This window comes from Idiotropiscis lumnitzeri, unplaced genomic scaffold (genome assembly GCF_059441095.1).
Source record: "Idiotropiscis lumnitzeri isolate Australia: NSW breed Sydney's pygmy pipehorse unplaced genomic scaffold, RoL_Ilum_1.0 HiC_scaffold_35, whole genome shotgun sequence".
In the NCBI taxonomy this organism is placed as follows: Eukaryota; Metazoa; Chordata; class Actinopteri; order Syngnathiformes; family Syngnathidae; genus Idiotropiscis; species Idiotropiscis lumnitzeri.
In genome coordinates this window covers 1,695,369-1,708,456 of record NW_028283573.1, presented here as the reverse complement: position 1 = coordinate 1,708,456, position 13,088 = coordinate 1,695,369, and the positions used below count along the sequence as shown (strand labels likewise).

At 42.2% G+C, this 13,088-nt stretch overlaps 2 long non-coding RNA genes across 2 annotated transcripts; both read left to right on the top strand.

Annotated features, from left to right (window-relative positions):
- The first annotated feature begins 2,215 nt into the window (after positions 1 to 2,215).
- Positions 2,216 to 4,120, top strand: LOC148315902 (uncharacterized). The gene is made up of 2 exons (XR_015840543.1): positions 2,216 to 2,771; positions 3,186 to 4,120. It is a non-coding gene; the product is annotated as an uncharacterized LOC148315902 (long non-coding RNA).
- Positions 4,121 to 5,908: 1,788 nt separating this feature from the next.
- On the top strand, positions 5,909 to 10,736 carry LOC148315901 (uncharacterized). Its single transcript, XR_015840544.1, has 4 exons — positions 5,909 to 6,075; positions 6,164 to 6,249; positions 8,162 to 8,409; positions 9,806 to 10,736. It is a non-coding gene; the product is annotated as an uncharacterized LOC148315901 (long non-coding RNA).
- The last annotated feature ends 2,352 nt before the right edge of the window (positions 10,737 to 13,088 follow it).

Sequence of the window (13,088 nt, the reverse complement as noted above, 5' to 3'; positions counted from 1 at the left end):
GTGTTGTCGCTCCAGTCCAGTTTATTGTTCAGATGAACACCCAGGTACTTGTAAGTTGAGACCCTCTCAACGTCTGTTCCCTGGATATTCACCGGTGCAGGTGGAGAGTGCCGACGCTTGCGGAAATCCACCACCAGCTCTTTGGATTTCCCAGCGTTGATTTGGAGGCGGTTCTGCTGACACCAGTCCACGAACCCCTGCGTAACCCCTCTGTACTCCCGATCGTCATCGTCAGTGATGAGGCCGACAATCGCAGAGTCATCAGAGAACTTCTGCAGGTGACAGGTTGTGGAATTGTATTTGTAGTCCGAGGTGTAGAGGGTGAACAGGAAGGGAGCCAGCACAGTTCCCTGCGGCGCTCCCGTGCTGCAGAGGAGCACGTCAGACACACAGTCCTGTGTTCTCACGTACTGTGGCCGGTTTGTGAGGTAGTTGTGAATCCATGTGATGAGGTGGTGGGCCACTCCCGCCTGCTCCAGCTTGGATGGTGTTGAAAGCACTTGAGAAATCAAAGAACATGATCCTCACCGTGCCCCCCGCCTTCTCCAGGTGGAAGAGTGAAGTGTGGAGCAGGTAGATGATGGCATCATCCACACTGATGCCAAACTGGAGTGGGTCCATTGAGGAGCTGACCAGGGGGCGCAGATGGACGAGGACCAGTCTCATAATCTGGAGGTCGTGAGTTCGAGCCTCACACGGGGCAATCATTTTCGACAGCACGGCTCATATTTGGGGGTTCGATCTATGTTCAAGTGTCCCTGAGCAAGATGTTCGTCATCAGTCGGCACGTGATGGAACATTGTAGACTAAAGTTCTTTAAGTACCTAAGGGAGCCAAGTGCTTTACAAATGAAAGCCCATTTATGTAACAACAATTGTACTGAATAAAAAATGGTGCTTAAATTGCTGCCTGTCAAAAATACTTTTAAATAAAAACTTAAATATCAGAATTCTTTCAAAGAAACAACTCCACAAAATTTCTTTCTCTGTCCTGACCAATGAAATTAAAATGTAGAAGAAGTCATAAAAAATCCGCAGAACAAATCAAGTCACAAAATGGAAACAAAATCTGGTATGTTTTTATTAAAAAGCTGACACTCATGTGCACGCAAAAACATGAATGCTGTTTTAAGGCCAGGTTATGGCGCTGCTTCTTTGTGCGTTGTACATGCACACAAACACACACGGGCACACGCACCCCCCCCCCCACACACACACGCACGCACGCGCACACGCACCCCCACACGCACACACATGCATGCTTCCCATGAAGTTTCCCCTTCCTGCTATTGTGTGTGCTGCGCTGGCAAACATGGAAATTTGGAAAAAGGGTGCAGCAGAATTCCACAAGCTCCAAACTCCCAACAATCAAGCGATGCATTTGCGGACCTTTGCCGGTGTGTGTTAAAAAAAAAAAAATTTTAAATGAGCGCACGGTTCTCCCTCACGCCAACAACGGTGAGCAGCTGGATTGTGATGAGCGCTTCCATTGTGTTGTGAAAATACAATGCAGCTGTTAGTGTGACTCTTCGCCAAGCATGAAAGGCCAGAAGCATTAACCCCTTTATTACCTACGGCCATTCTCCACAAAAACTCAACACTGATAACGTTACCTGAATATAGCATGTGCGTGTGCGTGTGCGTGTGTCACCTACATGCGAAGGGTGGTCCCTTAAGTGTGGATTTTGCCATTGGAGCCCTCCCTGAGGTGAGCGGCGGGTCATGAGGTGTCGTCATCCACTTACGGAATTTGTGAGCAAGTGTGGAAGGTGGACGATAAATGTTTGTAAGAAAGTTTCGGAGGATGGAGCCTTAAACTCAAAACATTTGGAGTTTTTTTTACACCATGATGGTTGCTCATTAAGTTCGGTAGTTAGTTCGTTCGTCAATTAGTGTTTAAATCAGTTAATCATATCATGCAGTTAATTAATCGGTCAGTGTGTTTTTTTTAGTAAATTAGCCAGTTGGTTCGGTTGCGAATCGTCACAAACCTTTGTTGGGCGTGCTCATCCTCCATCTTTGTGAGAACAATCTTGCACTGCAGCTCGGAGAGGCCAAGGCAGTGCTCCATGTTTATGACCATAGAAGGACTCAACACATTCCTGACTCCCTCATGGACACACTACCACACTTTTTCTAGACAAAGGAGGAGGAGGACCTTATCTCGTTTGCACTCATTAGTTTGTAATCGGGGATAAGAAGAGGCCAAAAGTAAACGAGTGCAGGTCAAAGAGATGCTTCTGGAATGACAACTTTCCTTTTGGAAGCTTCCTCCCACATTCGAATGAGATTGTGAGCTTCTCGTGGGTGTTTTGCATCGGCGCAGCCTGCAGAGGGCGCTGTTAGCAGTGAGTCAACTGGGAAGTGACTCCAACTTTTACTCGCCAGCCTCCTTTAAACAAAGAAGGCGCAAAAGTCGCTGCAGATCTGACAGTTATTCACGTGTACTTTTTTTCACAGAACTTAGTGAAGCCATCTGTTTCATCAACTGTCGGAAGTGACAATTGCTTTCAACACAACAAGGCACGAGAAATTAATAGCTCTCTCGACGGTGTCAATCATGACTGTGTACGTAACGTGTATATTTTGTTTACTTCATTCCCAGCATGCCTTTCAGGTTTACGTCTTTCGTGTTTTTGGCCAAACCGGCTCTTGCTTTTCCTCCTCCTCCTCCTGGCAGCATCTCTCTCATACCTGCAAGCAGACAGAATGGTGCCGCTTAGTTTTTGTAACATTTAGGAGAAGGTTGCAAAGACAACATTCGCTAAGCATGTATGTTTTCGTTTTAGTGAGAAGTGAGAGAACAAGGCGAGCGTAAAGATAAAAGATGTCCTTTATTAGTCCCACAATGGGGAAATTTGAAATCTTGAGACGTTAGCCACCAACGAGGGTTCGATTTAGGGTTAGGTTGGGGTTTTGGATTCGGGGTTAAATTTGCGTCAGGTTGTAGGTTAGTGTAAGATTAACATTTGGATTTAAGTCAGAGTAAGGGTTTGAGTTAAGTTATGTGATTAGAGGGCAGATATGGATTTTATAGGCCTATTTTGGCAAAATAACATTAAAATAAATAAATATTACATTTTTTTTCATTATGCAATTACTGTAGGTTTTTATTGTATACTAATTTACAGTGCTATTTTTATTTTTAAGAAACAAACTCTCACAGTTTTTTTGTTTTTTTTTCAGAGACACCGGAATGGATTAAAGTCATTCCCATTCATGTAAATGGAGACGGTTTGGGATATGTTTTGCGTTACAAGCGTGGTGACGGAACAAGTGAATCCATCTCAATTCATCACCGTATTCTACATATTTTTACAATGGCAAAATGTCTGCATAGATTCTATGTCATGCAGCTCATCCAAATATTACATATCGTGTGCCAACTTGGCCATGTGATTGCCAAGCGGCTGTTCCGAAGGGCCAACACCCAATTTGTTGGAAAAAAAAGTCCCTTGGAAAACAAGACTTTCATTGACACTTTCCACAATGTGACCAGCATGAACGTACAAAGTGATTGCCCCCACTTGAGAATAGTTGACGCGTGAAAGCTGTGCCTCAGGAAAACAACCTTTGCAGTGAAGTCATCCGAAGTTTTTTTCCACAAGCTGGTGAAAGGGGAGGAGGGAACTGTTTGGAAAATGTGCTACTCACTCGCTCCCGCTAATCCGGAGATGTCACGGCGTAACCACTTCAACACTGGAAAATTCCTTAGTGTTCCCACTGAAGACATTCCCAAGACCACCAGGAACTCCCGAGCACCACACCCACTTGCCGCCTTTTACCTACCCGTCTCCAGGTGGTACCGCGGCTGGTGTGTTGCATGTCAGGGATGAGCTGATGAGGCACAAATTGCAAATGGCTCTGGACCGTATCCCCGATTATGAAAATGGGGTCACTGTATTGTGAACTGCATTTGGCTGGCAACCATTCCAGGGTGTACTCCGCTTACTGCCCGAAGACAGCTGGAATAGGCTCCAGCATGCCCGCGACCCTCGCGAGGAGGAGAAGCGGCTCAGATAGTGGATGGATGGATGGATTGCGAATGGAAGGCTACAACCTGGCGGCGTACCCATTCCCATGTCATTCCCAGTTAGGATAATAAATCTTTAGCGCATGAACGGGAGGCTCAGTGCTTCTGTCAGTATCCACTCTAGCCTCTCAACCGGCTCCAATAAATATTGCCAACTCACAAAGAGCAGCTCCACGGAGCTTCACAGGAATGTGTGTGTGTGTGTGTGGGTGTTTTTACGTGGACTGTGTAGCCATTGTGTAAGTGTGTGAGCACCGCCCAGTCTCTCATCTCCACACATTGTTTCAACTACGTACGTATTTTCCTCTGGGCTTGTCAGGACATTCCAGCGCTCAGGTGCTCTCAAAATATTTTATCTCTTGAAAACAGTACCGATAGCATGACGTACCGTACAGTTTTGTCGATTAATTGAGAGCATATCAATTATCAGATGAATCGTTAATCATTTTTTATAATCAATGTATCATTTAGATTTTTTTTTTTTAAGAGTACAATAACAATTTTCAATCATGTTCTGTTTCCTAATGAACTGGCAGCAATTTAAACATGTTTTTATCCAATTCATCGATTAATTGACAAAGTAATTGACAGATTAATCCTTTTTTGAAATAATCATTCTTTGCTGCCCTGGACAAAATAATGATATTGCGATCTATTGTGTCATTACAAAACATTTCGATATAGTAGTGATACATGATATCACTATGGCCTTTTTGTATACACTTGTCTGATCTCCAGTTACGTAACTGTTGCAGTTCATCAGTTATCACACAATGGCTGTATTATGACATTCCGTATCACTGGCAAGGGATGTTCTTGTGACTTATTTTTTCCAAGCATCGCAGCATTTCGACCTTTTGCTTTCGCCAGCTGGGATGTTTTTCGGGATATTATTTTCCTTGCTCCAACAATCGACGGAAGCGGCCATCTGATTCCCGCCTTTTTAAGCAAGGCCAGGAGGACCCTCTCTAGAGTGTCGTTTTAGCGCATTCTCCGGAACACACACCAGACGGGACATGGCGAGGACAAGGGCATGTGAGGAAATCCCTGAATTGGATCTTCCACGTGGCCTCACCCAAGGTTTTCCCTCGTTGTGTAGCAGATGTGAGATTGTGTCAGCCAGCGAGTGTGTCAATGCACATCTTGATGCGTATGTGTGCGCAGCGAGCGGCTTCGGAAGGAATTCCTTGGGATGAGAGGGTTTCCCTGTTCGCCCTTTTGACAAACTCTCCCCCGTTTCCAAGACGGGGGGAATTCCCGTACGCATGTGGCGAACGACATCATGCTTCATTTCACTCCCACAGTGCCTCATGTCCAAATATTTTTACTGAAGACTTTTGATGTATTAGCCAGAATTTTTTAAACTTTTCTCCTCGATGAAAAATAATAAACATTAGCTGTGCAATGAAAACAGCGATATGGAGAGTGTATAAAGTTTTTAAAAAAAATAGTTTTCCCACTCCCAGAAACACATTGAAAACTTGTCATAACTGACTTTTCAAAACTCCCACCTCTTCCGCTACCTCTGTTCTTAAAATAGGTTTATGATTTACTTAATTTGCCATTTCTATTTAAAGTTTACTGTAAAATAAACACATGAAAGAAAACAGAATTAAACATTTTAGGCTACATATAAACACCAATACTTTCAAACAAACCATACAATTTTGTTCAACAAAAGCGCTACCTTAATGCTAACATAATTTGAAAACCTAAAGCTAGTGCTAGGTTAGTGGAAATCAAATTAGCTCAGAATGAACGATAATTATAAAATTAGAAACGATTGAAACTTTAACGCCCACAGAGAAGCAACACGACACAGCCCTATAAAGTACGCTTGACGATCTACTGCTGTGGTTTGTTTGCGCATGTTGGAGGAGAATTTGTGGTCCTACAGTGCCACCTTGTGGCGCTTCCGTGTATGTTTTAAGCGCGCTTGTCTACTTCTCTTTTTCGGTTTTCAACTTCCGGGTTTGCTTCACTTCGGGACGTCGTATGTTGCCAGAGCAGCCGTTAAAAATAAGCTTTCTATAAGCACACAAGGTAAAAAGTGTTTATTTGTCTGATCATATTTGGAAAATATTTGACATTGCGATTTTTTTTCTCTCTCGTTATTTTGCATCGTCCGAAGCTCCGAATCTCGATGTGCGTCTCAAGCGAACGCAAGCTAGCTGACTGTCGGAACTCTTTAACAAGAGCCCTTGGAGAGCGAATGAGGTACGGTAATGTAAATTATGAATTAAAAATGTAAATTACTGGTAGGTTGACATATTTAAAAAGAATGTCATTTGATTTAATTCACATTTCTTCATTCTTTTGTATCGAGTTGTCGAGTGTTGTGTGTACATAATTGATATGTGAATTGTGAGTGAATCTACTATGACACAATTTATGTTTTACTGTTGTTCTGTAGTTTTCATGGTGCAGAATGTTGGACATGCTCATTGAGAGGTAATAGATTATCGACACCAGTTTGAAACTCTGCGGTTTTATTAAAAAATCTAAGGGGGCACTACACAGAACGATTGTATACAGCATTTAAACAACAAAATGTTCAACCAAAACATATAATTCCATCACGCGAAAGTCTTGTAGTTTAACGCTAACATAAAATGCAATATGAAAGTTTTCCAACCTCAGGTTACAAATATCACTGTTATGTATCAATTATCTCACAATAACTGTTCTGTGCTGCTTGGTATTATTTTCACCTAGGACATGACGGTGATACACAAGTTTCTATCTTTGCAATAACGTTTGGCGGCCTCTGTTTATAGAGGTCAATTTTGTGAGACACCAAACTATTGCTGTATCATTTTTTTTTTCAGTATTATTTTCACTTGAACACAATACTGTGTTAATACACAAGCATCAAGTATTAGTATGAGCTTTTGTAAAAATTTGTTTATTCGTCTATTGTATATAGCGTGACCTCATAACGTTTGCTTACAAAAGTCATCTAGCTTAATGATAACACATTAGGTGAAATGCCATACAGGGGCTAACAAAACTAGATTTGATATTGTGAATATGATAAATATTTAAACAAATTACATTTGAGCACACACGGTTGCAACACTTGCAGATTTACAATAGAACACGCTACAGCTTGTAACAGTCGTCTTCTGTGTTTCATCATAAATTCTGACCCCAGTGGCCAAGGCATGCACACCAGACACACAATGCAATATATGATGCATAATTTAAATTTTTACTATATTCGTTTTAATTTTTTTGCTGTACGTTTTCAAAAAAGATGTAGAGTGCTATTTTTTTTAAATCAAAAACAATACAAAATTGTTTTTGTTGGCATTTTTTTCAAGGCCTTTATGTAATCCATGATTGCCTCCCATCACCATGGCGACCAAATCGCAACAATCTGCCAGTCAGGGGGGATGGAAAAAAAAACATGGGCAGCAGACATGAGTATGGCGCGTTCCCACTGACATCAGCTGAGGGAAATGTGTGTGTGTGCGCGCGCGCGCGCGTGTGTTCTTGTGTGTGACATCACTTTGGTGTTACTGTTCAAGTTTAGTAGACTAAATAAATAGTTGGTGAACATATGTACAGGTATATGTATAGGACACGTGCACACAAGGCAAAAGTGAGTCACTGAGAGGATTGATTCTCTTTTTTTTATGTCGTGAAAATGTGGTTTAAATGTGAAATATTGAGTGTACGGGCCATTTTCCAACACTGGAGAGCTTTGTTTAGTCTTTGAAAACAAATGGAGCGTCCAAGTGAAGTTTAAAAAGTGCAGGAAGCAGTGAAAGTTTACACTGTTTCATGCCAGAGAGGTGCTGTGTCAGGAAAAGACGAATCATCCGAAGCACTTTTCATTTTATTGAAGCAGTTCATGTTCATACTTTGATTGTGTTGAAGTTCTTATTGTAAAGTGGATATAATCACGCTTTATTTTGCCGAATTACTTCTCTAAAATGGAGATTTGCTTTTATTTTGTTAAATTAATGGTCACAAAGTGGAGGTTTTGGTTCTTTTATTTTGTTGACTCTGACTCACTATTTGGCAGCTGTATATTTGCATTTCAAGTAATGCAGTTCCAGGCTGCTCACTATTTGACAGGCTAGATACTACTGTATGGATTTAAGTGCTGCTAATTATTTGGCAGGTGCTCCCGCAGATGTTTTAAGGACACACCCAGCAGGTCTCCCACATGGAGTTAAGAACAACAAGGGAGAGGTCGCCTCCCAACTGGTCTCCTCCTCTTATCCCAGGAATGTTGCTCACAAGCATGCGGAGGAGGAGGAGGACCTCTGAACTTACACTTGACTCTGTTAAGAAGTCATCAGCTCCACCAAAGAACTCCTGGAAACACCAGCAGCGTGGCTACAAAGTAAAAGCAGCAACAGCATCCAGGTCAGTCATGTGAAATACAAGTTTATATCTGCCAAATAGTGAGCACCATGCAACTCAATTATTCAATGAACGAGATGACTGAAGCGGCAAAATAAAAGCATGAGCAGCTCCATTTCCTGATGACTCATTTTAAAGGATTAAAATTAAACGCATGAATGTCATCACTTTACAAAGAGTAATTTAATTAAAAAATTACCACAAATATTAAGCATAAACATCTGAACACATTCCCACGTTATAGTGCTTAACTCAACAAAATAAAAGCATGAATATTCCTGATTTATGATGAGCCCTTAAAATGTTTCTACAAAAGACTGAACATTCACGCTTTACGTTGACCGAGTCAACAAAATATGAAACGTCTCCACTTTAAAGGAGTCAAAGTTAAAGCAGGAATGATACAACTTGACATAAACATTTACGCTTTATGACCCCTCATTCAACAAAATAAAAGCATGAATATTCACACCATAAAAGTCAATGAAGTAAAAATATAGGATGAGTTATTTGGCAAAGTAAAAGTATCAAATCGTATAGCTTGTCAATTAATTCAACAAAATAAAAGCACGAACATCTCTTTTTGCCTGCCAGGATGGCCGAGTGGTCTAAGGCGCCGCGTTCAGGACCCAGTCTCCCCAGGAGGCCTGGGTTCGAATCTCGAATTTCCCCATTGTGGGACTAATAAAGGGAATATTATTATTATTATTATTATCTCCACTTCATGGCGACTTATTCACCAAAATAAAAGTTTCAAATACTATGGTGACAAAGTCAACAAAATAAAAGCATGACCATTTCATGTGATGAGCTCACAATGAAGGAATGTACGCACGCACGCACGCAGCTTCCAGGAAGCGTGTAGACGCTCTGATAACGACCGTGTGCGTGTTTGCCTTTTTTCGTGCGCTAATGGCCCGGCTAATTGATGCTTGCAAACAGGAAATGTGCGCTTTGTTGTCATTGTTGCGACTGGAGGCTTTATCTCGGACCCTCAGGCCCTTCATCAACGACTGCAACGCTAACAGTGATGACATCGCTGCTGACAGCTTATCTGCTCACAACTTTACACATAATTCCTGATGGGCAAACTGTAAGCGTGAATGGTGGTTAACTTCTTTTATTGTGTTAAATTTAAACACATGACATCAAACATCGCCGGCACACTTGGGTTCTGCGAAAGCCACCGCGAACACGTTCCAGTGCATCGCGGTCCATAAAAAGCTCTCTCTCTCTCTCTCTCTCTCTCTCTCTCTCTCTCTCTCTCTCTCGCTCTCTCTCGCTCTCTCTCTCTCGCTCTCTCGCTCTCTCTCGCTCTCTCTCTCTCTCGCTCTCTCTCTCTCTCTCTCTCTCTCTCGCTCTCTCTCTCTCTCTCTCCTCTCGCTCGCTTTCTTCCCAGCATCCCCTGTCGGTCAAGTTGGTGGACGCACACTTTCCTGGCGCGCGTTCAAGCAGCGCTCGCTCCAAATAAGGCGGAGGAGCAGCGAGCTGGCAGGACGGAAACCTTGGAGATGTTTCCTTGGAGACCGGAGCGCCATAATATTACATTATTAAAAAAACAAAAAAAAACACTCCCTCGCGGCCTGTCCGAGGAATTAACGCAACACAGTGTGGGAATGCTTTATTCGGATACGTGCAATGGGGACAGATTGAGACACACATTCTTTGAGTCTGACACAAAAATGCTGAAAATACACATGGATAAAAGCATCCCGGAGAAAGTGTCTAAAAAGTGTATCGTTCGCTATTTTGAAAAGCCTCCGAGCGACGCTCCGTGATGAAGCTCCCGAAATATCTTGGAATTCTCTGACACTGACACGGAAGTGTCACAAAAACAATTCAGCTGGCGTGACCCAAGTGTTGAGACACCTGCACCTCCACGCACGTGTGCGTGTGTGAACTTGAGTGCGTGCGCGCGCGCGAGCAAGCGACTGTGAGTACGGAGTGATGACTCATAATTACAGAGCAAGTCAGGACGTTTTTATCCTGGGCACCCCGCGGCCTGCTGGGAGGAGCAAAAGATGGCAGGAGATTCCGCAGCCCAGCTCGCGCTAACGGGAATCACATTCTTGACACAACGTTGCCATGGCTACCCACCAGAAAAATCCAAAACACAGAGAATATCGCATTCAAAATGAATTTTATTGGGAAAAACAGACATAATGGTTCAATTTTTTCCTTATGTGGGCACGCTCGCCCTTCTTCCTAACTGGAGGCTTCAAAAGCACGTTCACATTTTTACTGGCGCCTTAAAAGAAGCTTTGTGCTCTTGGAGACGATTTCAGACGCGCAAGTGAAAGCAGCTTTCACCGGCCTGGATGGGAGTCGTGTGGAAAACTACTGTGCGCGTGTGCGGGGTTGGGGGGATGTTACTCTTTTTACTTTGTGTGTGTTACACGTGTGAGGGTGTTACTCGTTTGGATGTGTGTGTTGGGGGTGTAACGTCTATTACGTGTAAGTGTTACTTGTGTGTCTCTGAGTGTAAATCTAGAGTGGGATTACATGTGTGTGTGTGGGGGGGGGGGTGATTACATTCATGAGTGTGCATGTTAATTATGTGTTGGGTTTGCTTCTGCGTGGGTGGGTTAATTGTGTTTGGGACTGTGTTACCTGTGTGTGAGAGTGTGTGTTCATGTGTGGAGGGGCTCACCTGTGTGTGTGTGTGTTAAGTATGCGTGTGCGGTGATTACGATTTGTATGTTTGTGTTTTCCTAACTCACTATGCATTTGCTTAACTGGTTAACTTCTTTTTACACTTGTAAAACAGTTTTGAAAAAAATAAATTGTAACTTTTCTGACTTGATTCTATTTCACAATTTATTCCTCACAAATGGGAACATCCACTGATCCCCCCCCCCCCCCCAGTTTGATGTTATTTGTTGATTTTATTTTGTTTACTTACTGCACAGCACATTTATCCTCATCTATTGATTTCTGATTTTCCGTAGCTGAACATTCCAGCAATAGGCTTGTTCTGCTCTTATACACACACTCACACACACGCACACACACACCCAAACACACATTTACTGTTGTTGCCAAGAGAGAGCTAGCCAGGCCCTGCTCACATTCCTTTGCCTGCCCCGGGCTGACTGAAGAAGAACCAACCGAGAACATCTTTAAACAGTATTCTGCAACAACTGTGCGTGTGATTGTGTGTGTGTGTGTGTGTGTGTGTGTTAGGATTAGGAATGTAGTGAGTAAGGCGTTAAGATCTTGAAGGAAGCGTGAAGGTTTTTGATGAAAATGCAGTTGAGTGACAGATGAAATTGCCACGTCCAACATGTGTTTTAGTCTGGTGCTATGTTGTCAAAATAATTATTTTTTTTATTATTTATGTCATTAAAACAAATATTCTGAAAGAAAACCCATAAAGATAAATTAAGAAAAAGAGAAAAAAATATATTCTGAAAAACAATTGCAAAAAAAAAGCAGAATAAATTGCAAAAAATATTTTTATGACTATTATTATGTGTATAAATATTTTTTAAATGATTATTTATTTACTGGCATGCTGTTTTGCCTTCTCGATTCTAATTTAAGTAGCTTCAAAATTGTGCAACACGACAGGATTGCATGTCCAGACAGTGTGTGCCCGTTAGAAAAAAAAAAACATTTTTCAAGAATGTTCAAGAATTCAGGCCACAGGATCTGGTTTCCTAATCACCTTGCTTCAATCCAAAACGGGTCTAAAGAAACAAGAGCATCCGAGCGAGCGTAAACACAATCTAATAAAAAGTCAGAATTGGTCTTTAGGACAAACATTTATGAGCGTGGCCCATCAGAGAAGCTTAAAAGGTGATGATGAAGGTGAACGCATGTGTCCCGGGGCCATGGAAAGTCAGCACGAGGACTGACTGACTGATTAGACGGGTTGCGGCACGCCAACTCGAGATCATCTTCAGCGTGCAAACAAGCCTCCGCAGCTTCAAAAATCCATTTGGAATATTTCTGTCCGAGAAATAAGAAGCGGCGCCACACGGGAAAATAAACCACAATAAAAAAATGGAATACAATTGTCGTGGACAGACAACGAGTTTATTCTTGTGCAACTTCTCAGTGTGAAAGCGTCTTTTATGGTGCCTTTGAAAGATTACATTTGTGTGCCTTCGCTGGGTTTTGTATGAAATGCAGCAATTTTGCGAGATCTCTGCATGAAAGCGTCTCTGATGAGGTCAATTTTGTAGACTCTCTGGATGTAAGCTCTAACGTGGCCATTTTGCTGGATCTCTGTATGAAACTTACGGTTATATGTTCTTTTTCTTAGTTAAATATAAAAAAAATATATAAAATTACGTATTAAGTATAATGCTTTGTGAAAAAAAAATGCTCCCAAGTGGCCTCTTTTTTTGTTGCTTCAATAAATGTCGCAGGTTTCCAGGAAGACTTTGGTGATTTGGGGTCGGATATGCTTGAAAACAAATTAGATTCCTGCAGTTGATTCTTGAGGACATTTTAAAAGCGTTTTAAGGCAATATTTGAACAGAAAGAGAACAGGGGGCGCACTGCACACACCGTTGTGTCACATTTCACAAGTGTGTTTTGCGCTTTAATCCAGCTGGATTGTGTTCTTCTATTGTTCCCATTGGCTGTGTTGAACCCGATGACTATTTGGCTGATGTATTTCTGTTTAGCTGTCACCCACTATTCGCCTCTGACAACACTCCGCACAAAGCCGTGAA